Source organism: Helicoverpa zea, chromosome 2 (assembly GCF_022581195.2).
Source record: "Helicoverpa zea isolate HzStark_Cry1AcR chromosome 2, ilHelZeax1.1, whole genome shotgun sequence".
Classification (NCBI taxonomy): Eukaryota; Metazoa; Arthropoda; class Insecta; order Lepidoptera; family Noctuidae; genus Helicoverpa; species Helicoverpa zea.
This window is the reverse complement of record NC_061453.1, coordinates 28,050-41,459: the sequence shown is the minus strand read 5'-3', so window position 1 is coordinate 41,459 and position 13,410 is coordinate 28,050. Positions and strand designations below refer to the sequence as shown.

The 13,410-nt window shown below is 42.7% G+C and overlaps 1 protein-coding gene across 1 annotated transcript in view; it reads left to right on the top strand.

The window, feature by feature from the left end:
- Positions 1 to 13,410, top strand: part of LOC124639805 (FMRFamide receptor-like) — a 41,406-nt gene that overhangs the window by 23,256 nt on the left and 4,740 nt on the right. Inside the window, exon 2 of the mRNA XM_047177284.1 lies at positions 12,246 to 12,314. The gene's annotated coding sequence lies outside the window, so the exon portion shown is untranslated. The remainder of the gene's footprint in view (positions 1 to 12,245; positions 12,315 to 13,410) is intronic.

Genomic DNA, 13,410 nt, shown 5'->3' with positions numbered 1-13,410 from the left:
TCGAAGCGAGCCCAGGGACACATAGTTGTGTACTACGTGCCCCTAGATCTGAAGGACCCGAAAGCGGGGTTCCACGATGCCTTTTTCTCAAGTTTTGACTTACCCGCTAGCATGGGTATTACCGCCACCTTACCTTATACCGTAGGTCCTCAGTCATCTCAATTCAGGAACGGGAGTTAATCTCATAGTAGTTCCTTCGGTGGCACCAGGTATTTTGGCGAGCAGATTTGAAGTCCCGATCATTAGCAGTACCCTACACACTGATGAACCTCGAGCAGAAACCGATAGACACAGCAACGGGGATACCCCCTGCCAAGGTCAGGGAAATGGGGGGGGGGGAGGGACAAGGAGTCTCTCCGACTGAAGTCTTCTTCAATCCACACGCAACACTTATCAATCAGCTTGGAGTCGATGGTTAAATTGGGGCGAAAAGTATGAAATTGGATCCTATGAATCCTTGAATCCCTATTTGGACCTATACTTACCCAATTTTTAGCAGACTTACACATAGTAAATAAACTAACATACAATACTATTTTATTACACAAGTCAGTTATAGCTACACTATGCAATGCAGAAACCACTGGAGAGCTAGGTTCACACGTTCTAGTCGGACACAATTTAAAATCAATAGCGCTGAGCAAACCTGTTCCCCGGGAAGCCGTCCATCTGGAATAATGACCAATTGGTAACCTACTTAAGTGCAGTAAACGTAGACGAGAATAATCCATTTGCAACTTCCAGGCACACTGCTGCTCTTTCTTTTGCTAGCTTGTTTCGGAAAGGCGAGTCCATGATCTTTCCTTGCTTGCAATAGACCCAGAACATTTCAAAAACAACAAAGATAATTTAATCTTATGGCCAGTCTTTGGCTCTAAGACCGACAGTTCTAGTCATAGGCAGTCGGGTTGTTGTTTGATGGATAATCAGGAAAATATAAATCTAAGTCCAGTGTATTGGGTCAGAAAGACTAAAGCCTTGTTAGAAGATAGACGGACATCGGCTAATTCCTTAAATTTATTTATATCCGTTAGAGGCCAACCAAAGGCAGGCACCCGAACGATGATGCGGGTGGATTAAGACATTGTTAAAAGAGGCAGGAATAACTACAACCCCAGGAAGCTTCCACTCGGCGGTAGCGTCAAAATCTGTGTTGACAATATACTTTTGGACGATATATTAGCAAAGGGTAATTGGCGATCAGGCAATACATTTGCCCATTTTTACAGAAGGGAAAGATACCCACTAAATAGAAGTAGCAAGTTATCTCGATTATTTAATTAATCCAGCTGATTAATGTCTATATTTTTGTTACTATTGTTATTAAGAAGTATCGCAATGTTTTTGTTAATTACTATTAGAAAATGAAATCAATTTTGCTTTTGTTCTTGCATCTCTCTTTTAATTTTTATTACTCATCCTTCGAGCCCATTTCCCAACTATGTTGGGGTCGGCTTCCAGTCTAACAGGATGTAGCTGAGTACCAGTACCAGTTAACTTTGATTACATTAGTATTCCAGGACGCAATACACATACTTACATGTGATTACTCGTGTACCTAAGTACCTATTTACATACACAATTTCATTGTGCTTTTGCTCACATTGGCGTCCACTTCCACCAGGCGATAACAAACACGTCTCAAACTAGTAAGCTTCAAATAACGGTCAAGAATTTAATAGCAGCGTTTTACCTGAAATAAAACGCATATTAAATACTTACCTTATTTGAAGCTTACATTTTAATTTCTGCCTGGTGTTTTCGACTCAATGACGAACTGTGGCCGCCGAGAACACTCGTCGCCTCCTGCCTGGTGGGGAGTGAAACTGGTCGGTGTGCGAGAGAGATGCAAGATATGGGGTAGAAAAGGACGGAGATAAAAGCGGAAAACACGTAGGTGCCTATCTCAAACTAGTAAGCTTCAAATAAGGTAAGTATTTAATATGCGTTTTATTTCAGGTAAAACGCTGCTATTAACGAAACAAATAATTGTACGCGTTTCTAAACGCAACCGTAGGTAGACATTACATTTATTTATTTATTTTTCTACCCACCTTATATTAATATTTTGATTAAAAACAAAAGGCAAGTATTTTAAAACGTTGACATTAACGTACAACGTTACAATGTGTTATTAAAGTCTGCCGGAATTATAACTATAATAAAGGAAGGGTCAAAAGTACCAGAAACATCACCTATCATCGGTAAGTAACCCAGAAAATGCATGTTTGTTTTTCTATTCTATTTTTGTACCTGTGTGTTACGATTACTAAAAGCGCCATATTTGATCAGTGTTGCCAGTTTATTTTTTTCCACTCTCCCAACTTCACGAATTTATGCTATGCATAGGTACAGGATATTTTTTAAGCAGTGCGCAAAAAAGTAATACGTGACCCTAAGGGTCAATTCCCACTGAAAGAGCAGCGGCCGGCAGCGGCCGGCAGCGGCCGGCAGCGGCCGTAAATGCAAGGGATTGAGCGCGAGCGCGGCGGGCCGCGCGGCGCCGCGCTGGGCCGCGCCGCGCCGCGCTCTTACATTTTCCGTGCTCTTACGGCCGCTGCCGGCCGCTGCTCTTTCAGTGGGAATTGACCCTTATAGTATCAAATCATAGATTTAATCTCCATTTTTATTGCTCGGATAAACATTTTCTGACTTTCCAATAATCAGCCCTTATCCAAAACAAAATATTATTTGCTATTGTTTCATAAGTAAATGATCGTCATCAACGTAACATTTTAGTTTTTTAGAATTCCATGCAATCCTAGATTTTTTGATTATCTGAGTTGATTTTATCTATCTAATGCCTGACTCTAATTTAATTAGTATTTTTTATTTATTTAAAAAGGTAACAATTAAATGAAGAGACACTAAAACCGAAACCCAAAACAAAAATCTGAAAGGCTGCCAAGTTCGATAATATGGGAATGCTTCGCCTATAAAAGAAGTGAGATCTGAATAAGTACCAAGTTCCATACACATACCTCAGTTAAAAATAGTTACTTTTTAATGATTAACATCATGTTTGGCAAGTTGGCAAGTTGGCAAGTTTTCACACACCTTGTTATAAACCTACTAAACGCAATGAATCAAGTACATAATTTTCTATTAAAACGTGCCAAGTAACATTATTAAAAAGTAACTATTTTTAACTGAGGTATGTGTATGGAACTTGGTACTTATTCAGATCTCACTTCTTTTATAGGCGAAGCATTCCCATATTATCGAACTTGGCAGCCTTTCACATTTTTGTTTTGGGTGGGATTTCATTTATTTTTGTAAGGTTGTTTATTATATTTTTTTTCTTATGATTAAGTTTGCTAAGAAAATGTCTCATTTATACTATCTTTCAGATTTTTGAATATGCACTATGCTTCTTACAAAGAAATGAATTAGATTAACTAAACCACTAGATTTACCAACTGACTGACATGACATGTTATCATATAATATGTTCGTGGATCAAAGTTACACATTCGTTATTTTCGAAAGTGACTCACACTTGGCCGTTTTCAGATTTTTACTTTACTTTGACTAAGTACAAACCTTTGTAACGAATTTCAGATCGGTACGACCATTCGAAGATATGTTAGTTTAGTTCCTTAGGGGTATAAATTTACACCGGGTATAAAACACCTTCATTATTTTGAAACCGACTCACACTTGGCCATTTTCAGATTTTTCCCTTTACCTTGATATAAAGACCTACCTCCATGCCAAATTTCAAGTCAATACGACCATTGGAAGTGGTCTAGGTTTTTGATGAGTGAGTCAGTCAGTCAGTCAGTCAGTGAGTGTATAGTAAAAATAGCGATTTTCTGACGTCAATATCTCAAGACCTACAATAGGTATATTAATGAAATTTTGTATTTTAGATAAGTGAGGGGGTCTCAACAGATACTATAGTTCGGCCATTCAGAGAATGCGTTCCTGACACGTCGCGATTGAACTGACGACGTAACTTTGCAATGGCGTTGCAGTTACGATAAAAATATTTTTGCTGGTTGTTTACCGTTTTAACAATTGAGGAGCATTAAAACAACATTATTATATCAATAATCAATGAATGTTATTACGTCGTCAGTTCAATCGCGACGTGTCAGGAACGCATTCTCTGAATGGCCGAACTATAGAAATTTGATATGCGTAAATAAAATAGATTTTGAGTTATAGGGGGGTCGAATTTGGCCCGAAATGGTTCGTGTAATATAACCCACGGCCGGTGTCGCTTTTTTTTTGTTCGAACTTGGCGGACACACTGCCGTGTGTCTAGATAACACTACGTATATAAACGTTAAACTTATTTAATTAGTCTATTTTTTTACATTATTTATGGAAGAATCGTAAAAGCTGATAACATTTTACGTCGCCGCGCAGTGTAAACTGCACTTACACGCACACATGCATAACTTTTTTGCCTCATTGCCTTTGTTGTGATTGTAGGGCGATACTCAATCTAGACATTTACATAATCAAAGAAATGATCATGTACCTACCTGAGATCGATCTTCTCGAATTTGTAGTGCCCTAACTTCCTATGTCTAGTAAGCGAAACGACTGATAGTTAGAATATTGGGAACGGGCGCAAATCATCGGTCGTGCTGTTGAGCCGGGGGGCGCGTTGCGTCGCGCCTCGTTGTATGTACGTTGTCAATTTTGTTGTCGCACCTATAGATCGGATGATGTAGCTCGCTTTCTGCAATCGGAAAGCCGCCAGTGTGAAAGGTTTTAACAATTTCACGATGTGATCAAGTCATCTTTCGTCTGATAATCGTTTTGTTCTACACATCGGAAAATGATTTCTATTCAATGATCAGCCCAAATCATGTCATGAGATGGCTAATAGACGGCGAAGAACTTCATGAGAGAGCAAATTATCAAGAGTAATCACAAGAGCAAATAGAAAGAGGTTAGGTTAACAACATATACACTAATGTCCTGTTTGCAATAGTCAGTCGGAATGTTGTGATCTGTCTGTCATGACTCATGATCAGCAGATAGGTGCGCGAGCCGTCGCCGCCGCACGTGCGCTTACAATGAGGCGCCGCATGCTCCGTGAAGGTGACACCCGGCGTAGTGTTGCAGATCGATCCTCTCTGACACCTGCGTCAGGTATCTGATCATCAATCTTCAATATGTGCCATATTAAATTTCGTCCGGTAATAAATCGCGTAATGCGTGTCGGGGCGCTAGTGCGTGGCGCGCTCCTGCTCTGCGTGTCGGGGCGCTAGTGCGTGACGTCTGTCACACAAAACGATACTGCACCACCGACTATAAGCTCATCTGCGTCTGCTCGTGTGTATGGAAACGAGGCAGATTATATAATACTAGCTTTCCGCCCGCGGCTTCGCCCGCGTGGAATTCGGTTATATTGCGGTATAAATCACAACTATAAGAAAACTTCTCATTCCCACGGAAAAATCTAAGAAGCGCGATGTAACGCTGGATACGATTAGTTGTTAAACCAAAACTGAATGGTACACTATATTATACGTTTTCCCTTGTGGAGCAAAAACATGCAGATTTTGGGCACTGGAAACCCAGGAACACGCTACATAGAGCTGACCATGCGAAAAACAATGTTTTTCTAAGTGTACTCCAGCAACCCTTAGAGTTTGGCCTTGTGCTTTATTAATGGTCATTGCAAATGAAACCCTTATAGGAAATTGTAGTCTTTTAAATTGAAATGGGAGGTCTGTTGGAATTGGGTTAGCAGCGGTGAGGGAGTGTCAGACTCTTACTGACTAAAATCGTCGTGTTTCGTCCTAGGCCTTTTATATACCAGGGCCGCGGTATCTCTTTCGAACAACCCGCAGCCCCGGCTGGCCCTGGCCCTACTGGGCCCCACTGATTTCAAAACACCTTAAGGCGTCGTCCTAATTGGCAGCGATCGCACGATGGCGCGATGCGTTTTTCATCTAAGACGTCGTCCTAATTGACAGCGATTGTACGATGACACGATGCGTTCTCGTCGTTCGATGAGTTCAAACATACAGATTTCATCAGAGTGTCCTATTTGAACCTCGCAAGTGAGATAGTGAGATCGTGAGATGAAAAACGCATCGCGCCATCGTGCGATCGCTGCCAATTAGGACGACGCCTTAGACTAATTCGCGGCGAACCTTAACACCGCGATACAGAAAAGCACAACGCCATCTATCGAGCTATCGGGAAGCTCGCGATTGAACAATGAGCTACAGGTTAAAGCGCGAGATATCATTGCACTTCTTACGTATCTTAAAAAAAACAACGTCACCACGTTTTAAAAAGCTATCATTCCACTTCTTACGTATTTTAAAAACACATCGTTACCAAGTTTTAAAAACACCCAGCGCCATCTATCGCATACCTCAAGAACTAAATAACTTAACTAACACTTATACCAATTAGTAATTCGTTGAATTATAGTTATTTCAGGATAAGTAGATGTAAAAAAAACAGTTAAGACGATAAAACAAATTGTACGTCATCCCTCGGGAATTCCTCATTTTCGAGGATTCATTATCGTATCATTTAGCTTCTAAATTTATATGTTCATATTCGTTTGCAATATATAAGTAGATGTAAAAAAAACAGTTTAGACGATTAAACAAATTGTACATAACCCCTCGGGAATTCCTCATTTTCGGGGATTCATTATCGTATCATTTAGCTTCTAAATTTACATGTTTATATTCGTTTGCAATATATTACCTTGTTTTAAACGACACACAGCGCCATCTACAATTCATCCATCAAGCAAACAATATTTTTGTTTTCCCTCGGGAATATCTATTTTTTTCGGGATAAAAAGTACCCTATTATTTAATCCGGACTTCTAACTTTACGTCTGCAAAATTTCAAAGCAATCGGTTCAGTAGTTACGGCGTGAAAGCGGAACAAACAAACAAACAAACAAACAAACTCACTTTCCGATTTATAATATTAGTAAGGATAACTGACGTTATTATTTTATTTATTTGAATCTATAAGTTTTACAATAAGGTTTTTTCATTGATTTTCATATAACGTAGAATACGTTACAAACAGACACGTCAAGATTATCCTAAATCGGCGGAACAGCTCACGCTCCAAGTCCGTGATACAAGCCGAGCTGGTGTATTGTACCTATGCGGAGGGAACTCGAACAACTACACCAGCTAGCTACATACTCGTAGTTACCTTGTCATGTACAATACTTGTGAATGCTCTGAACGCGCAACTATTATATTATAATGTTGTGAGCTGCTACACTGCACGGCTCGTGGCGCGACTCCGCCGGCGGCTCGGGGCTGCGGATCATGGACCACTATAGCTAATTTTATTGTCGTATATATTTGATAGGGCATGAAGCTTATTTACGAGTCGACATATTGTTTTAACGACTTGTTATGAAACTAACATTTTTATGAGGTCGTAAGCGGACAACAGTCCCGTGCCGGGGCGCCCCCTGAGCCCGCTGCCCACGCACCTTACAACGCATTGCCTAGTCCAACAGTATACGATAATTATGCTTCTAATATAATAAAGCTGCATATTTGCTTTATTCTCAGTTTGCCTGAACCCACTACCATCTAGAACTATAATCAGCTCATTGTAAAAAAATAGCTTGCGCCTACACCCTTCCCAAGGCTATGGTATCCGACATTCACACTTGGCGGTACAACCCCGACCAGCCGAACATAACTCTCAAGCCCTACTCGCTACTCAGCACTCACTTCGCATCTACATACATTTTGTCTTTTCGTTCTTGTGCTTGCTACGATGCTACGACGCTACGAAGCTACAATGCTACGTAGCTACGTCAGGACCCCATCCTACTTATATTATAAATGTGAAAGTTTGTGAGAATGTATGGATGTATGTTTGTTATTCAATCACGCAAAAACGGCTGGACCGATTTGATCGAAATTTGATATGTAGATAGGTGATACCCTGGATTAACACATAGGCTACTTTTTATCAACACATCACGCGGGCGAAGCCGCTGGCGGAAGCTAGTATGAAATAAATACCTTTTTACAAAAAAATATTTAGATATTAGTATTGAAATAAAAAGAAATAGAAGAATAAGAAATCTAGAAAACTTAAAACTATACTAAAAAGCGCCTCAAGAAATAGTTGGTCATAGGTGTCAGCCGGAGCTGCGGGTTGTTCGAAAGAGATACCGCGGCCCTGGTACATAAAAGGCCTAATACGAAACACGACGGTTTTAGTCAGTAAGAGTCTGACACTCCCTCACCGCTGCTAACCCACAGCGGGAGGGGTCATTTGATGATTTTAGACGTCGTTAAAAAAAAAAGGTGTCAGCCGATAGTGTACCCGAGCATTGGTGTGGCGAAGTGAGAGCCGGCGCTAGTCACGGGCAGCGTGGACAGCGCGCGCCGGTCGCTGCGGTGCTCAGCTGGCAGGAGCTGTTCCTGTTGTGGTGTTGTTGTGCTAACTGCTGTACTATAGCGCTCATGACTTGCCCAAACATACGATCGTGAATGTTCATGTTATAAGCCCTGTAAGTACTCGCTCGTCACGCTGCCTTTCGCGCCTTGTCATAACACAGATAAAAGTGTATAATACCTCTTGGCTATGGCAAAGCCACGCGGATCGGGCGATCATGAGGTTAAGCAGCGCAAGTATTGAGTATTGTGTTGCCTTGATAAATGTTTCTTATCGAATCCTCCGAGCCATTTCCCAATCATGTTGGGGTCGGCTTCCAGTCTAACCGGATTCAGCTGAGTACCAGTGCTTTACAAGAAGCGACTGCCTATCTGACCTCCTCAACCCAGTTACCCGGGCAACCCGATACCCCTTAGTTAGACTGGTGTCAGACTTACTGGCTTCTGACTACCCGTAACGACTGCCAAGGATGTTCAATGACAACCGGGACCTACAGTTTAACGTGCCATCCGAAACACAGTCAATGGTGTCTAAGATATGTATACTTAGAAAGTACATACAAACTTAGAAAAGTTGCATTGGTACTTGCCTGACCTGGGATCGAACCCTCGCCCTCATACTTGAGAGGTTGGTCCTTTACCCACTAGGCCACCACGACTTTTTGATAAATGTTTCTTATCAAGACAACTAAATGTAAGAAGCCAATTGTGTAAAATTCTTAGGTATTACAATAGACAATAAGCTAACCTGGAAGCCTCACACTGAACAATTATGCAAGCGACTGAGCCAAGCTGCATATGCACTCTTTCAGTTGTCAAAGGTAGTTAATATTGAACGCTACTAACAGCGTATCACGGACTAGTTAGATCAGTTCTACGATATAGGCTTGTTTTTTGGGGGCAGTCCAGGGATAGAACTTATCTTTAGGATGAAAAAAGATCTTTAGGTCATTGTGTAAACCAAAAGTAAACTAAACGATAGTTGTCACAGTTGTGACTCTTAAAATTCTCACGTCTCCATCACTGCATATTCCCGAAACTGCATTGTTTGTTAAAACTAACTAGCCTTGTTTACTAAACTGTCGGATGTTAGAAAAACACCTACGCGAGCTCAATATATAAATCAGCTCACAGCTGTGTGACACGATAAGTAAAACATCTCTCATGCAGACAAGTTTGTTCGGCGTCGCCGCGAGCGTCTACAATCATATTCCCGATGAGATTATGACCTCTCCATAAGTTTAAGAAATGTACAAAAAAAATCTAATTGAGAAATGTTGCTACACGGTTGATGAGTTCTAAAATTACTAATTTAGATGTTTAATTCTAGTTTAAAATTGTAATAATTTCTTATTTTAATTCTAGTATCTTTTTAAGCGAATCTATAATATAAAAATGAATCGCAAAATGTGTTGGTAAGGGCATAACTCAACAACGCCTGGACCAATTTGGCTAATTCTTTTTTTGTTGTGTTTGTCATTATTAGGAGAAGGTTCTTATGAAAAAAAAAATAGGGTAAAGTAGAGAAGTCAGTTGACGGGAGCGAAGCCGCGGGCAAAAGCTAGTTTTTAATACTTATTATTGTAGTCCAAACCATATTTGTATGTGTCACCATAGACAGATCATAGCGCACTATTTTAGTTTTATATTTACCTATGTTTTGCAAATAATAAATACTTTGACTTTGACACTGTGTTACTGGGTGGAGGAGGTCAGATAGGCACTCGCTCCTTGTTAAACACTGGTACCTACTCAGATGCGTCTGGTTAGACTGAAACCGACTAAAATGGCTAAGCAGATGTCCTACCGAGATGTTTCTCTGCAGTTGATTGTTGCATCAATATGTCGTGCAGCCAGTTTAACTGTAAGGTGCAACATTTGCAAGTCGTACCCTACTACGTACGTACTACTACAATTTAATTGTACTTTTACCCGACTGCTAAGCAGGGACCAGGGTTATGATTTATTATATTATAAAGATATATCAATAAAACAAACTATTTAAACTGGGGTACCTATTTCGGTAGTCAGTTGAGTGAAGATAAGCGTCGCTGGCACAGGGAGCGCATCGTTGCAAGCGCAGAGCGCGCGGCGCGAGCTGCCGGGGACGTCACCCGACCCACGTGTGTGTCGCTCACATGTTCCCATTTCATGATTTAAGAGCTGAATCCCCACTTTCCCCTTTTAATATTCATTGAGGATAATTAATTAACCAGCGACCGCACTGGGATACGCGCTATTTGGGAAAAATTCTCGACATAATCATGTGTGTGTTGCCGCTCACATGTCAGAGTGGCGCGTGTCCTCGTCACTCTCAGCTGTGACGCTGTGCCCGCGAGCCGCGTCCCGCGTGTGGACACGATGTTCCCCAGCAGTGGTGGGCTGGCGGCGGGGGCAGGTCGGCCGGCGCTGCTAGTGGCGCGTGTCCTCGTCACTCTCAGCTGTGACGCTGTGCCCGCGAGCCGCGTCCCGCGTGTGGACACGATGTTCCCCAGCAGTGGTGGGCTGGCGGCGGGGGCAGGTCGGCCGGCGCTGCTAATGGCGCGTGTCCTCGTCACTCTCAGCTGTGACGCTGTGCTCGCGAGCCGCGTCCCGCGTGTGGACACGATGTTCCCCAGCAGTGGTGGGCTGGCGGCGGGGGTAGGTCGGCCGGCGCTGCTAGTGGCGCGTGTCCTCGTCACTCTCAGCTGTGACGCTGTGCCCGCGAGCCGCGTCCCGCGTGTGGACACGATGTTCCCCAGCAGTGGTGGGCTGGCGGCGGGGGCAGGTCGGCCGGCGCTGCTAATGGCGCGTGTCCTCGTCACTCTCAGCTGTGACGCTGTGCCCGCGAGCCGCGTCCCGCGTGTGGACACGATGTTCCCCAGCAGTGGTGGGCTGGCGGCGGGGGCAGGTCGGCCGGCGCTGCTAGTGCCGCGCTTGCATGACGCGAGGTGTACTGCGCGACTGTCACTATCTCCTGTTTATTGTTAGCACACATTCTCTAGCTCTTCTTGTGTTTGGGTTTTTTTCGTATTGCGATTATCCTTACATAATATTCATGTTAAAAGTTGTTATCAAAAACCTTGAAATCCTATATTTTTAGTATTGTCCTTCAATACTTTACTATATTTTATCACGAGAAGCTATTTGCTTTTCAGCCGAGTAACAGAAGAACAAACACCGTATTAGCAATTTCCAAATAACATACAGGGATAACTTGTAGGCCACGGAGCCCTGCAATATAGCGTCCATAACAATACTAATACTAGGGAGGGGACAATAATAGGGAGGGGAGGGCGCCTCCCGCTATACTAGTGGAGGCGTATTCGGACAGGAAATTATGAGTCAGCATCCAAAGAAACGTGCTCCACGAGTGGCCCGCGCCGCGCCACACCACGCGCACACGTCGGTGCAGGCCGGCCGCCGCCCTGGCAACATTATCGTTGCACTCAGGCAGACCGAAATAACAATGAGTTCGCTTGACTCTCTTGTAAGTAGGTAGACGTATAAAAAAATTCCTCCATAGAAGCATACATTACAATAGTTTGGGAGTTCGCCATTGTTCTTATGGCGGGATTCCACCAATATTGTGCCACAAGAACACACACACACACGCAATGTGCGTCCGAGCTACGAGCTACGCGCTTCGTAGCTCGTAGCCCTGTTCGTAGCAATGTTCGTAGTGCAGCCAGTCCGGCCGACCGACGTAATATATGGTGACTGTGCCTGTTGCAGCATAAATTACTACAGCTCCTGTTGGTGACATTAAGATACACGTCGCCAAGTTGAATTGTTTATATGGATATGATATGATGTAGCATTTCTCAAAGAAATGTTATGTTTATGCATTATAGGACAATATAAAGTAGTTTGAAACAGTAAAATGTGTTGTTACAGATGTGGGCGCGAGCGGGCCGGCCGCCCCGCACCCCCGCGCCGCGCCGCGGTCTATGCGCAGTCCCTAAGGTGAGCACTCACACTGCTGTCACATGTGTGTCATACCCCGGACTATTCTTATTATTATACATATACAAAATGTAACTCAATTAACGCACATCCTGAAATTAGTTTGTTCAGAATCGTTTACTGAATCGATTTATGTCATTTTTAATATGGGTAATTTTTTATTATCCCAAAAATAATTAAAATTACGGAAATTATTGTCATTATTAACCCTGTACAGTCAAAACAAATTCAAATAGACCGTAACTCAAAGTAATAAGACTTCGTGTCTTTTTCCGTAGTTTCGTTATGTTGTGTCGAGTCGAGCGGCGCACGGCGCGATATTTGCGTGCGTAGTAGTATGACCAAAAAGTTCTCCTAGAATTGGTATAACTAATTTAGTAAATAACAATGCATATACATGTTAAATTAAACATTCAGTGTATGTATTATGATTATAACATAATATTCTAATTAGGGTGTTTGAGGGTGTGCGTTAATTACGTTACATGTTGTATATCACTTAACTCTTATTTCTGAAATGCCAACATAGCCAACTAGCCGTTTTCCCGCGGTTTCACCCGCGTCCCGTGGGTGCTACTGCCCGCACCGGGATAAAATATAGCCTATGTTACTCGCAGATAATATAGCTTTCTAGTGGTGAAAGAATATTTAAAATCGGTCCAGTAGTTTTTGAGTTTATCCATTACAACCAAACAAACAAAGTTTTCCTCTTTATAATATTAGTATAGATAGATGAATAGCCGTCCTGGTGCCCTGGTGGGTAAAGAAACAGCCTCTCAAGTATGAGTGCGTGGGTTCCATTCCAGGTCAGGCAAGTACCAATGCAACTTTTTTAAGTATGTATGGTTGAGGAGGTTAGACAGGCAATCGCTCAGCTGCATCCTGTGAGACTGGAAGCTGACCCCAACATAGTTGGAAAAAGGCAAGGCAGATGAGATGATAAGAACGCCCTCCAAACGCATTACAGCGCGGCAGCGCTCCGCCCGCGGACTGACCACTGTGACGACGACCGCTCAGACTTCTCGGACACTCGAAGCAGCTGTACTAGTTCAGGAGAGCGGCACGCGCCTGCGTACACAGCGCGGGAGACACGAGG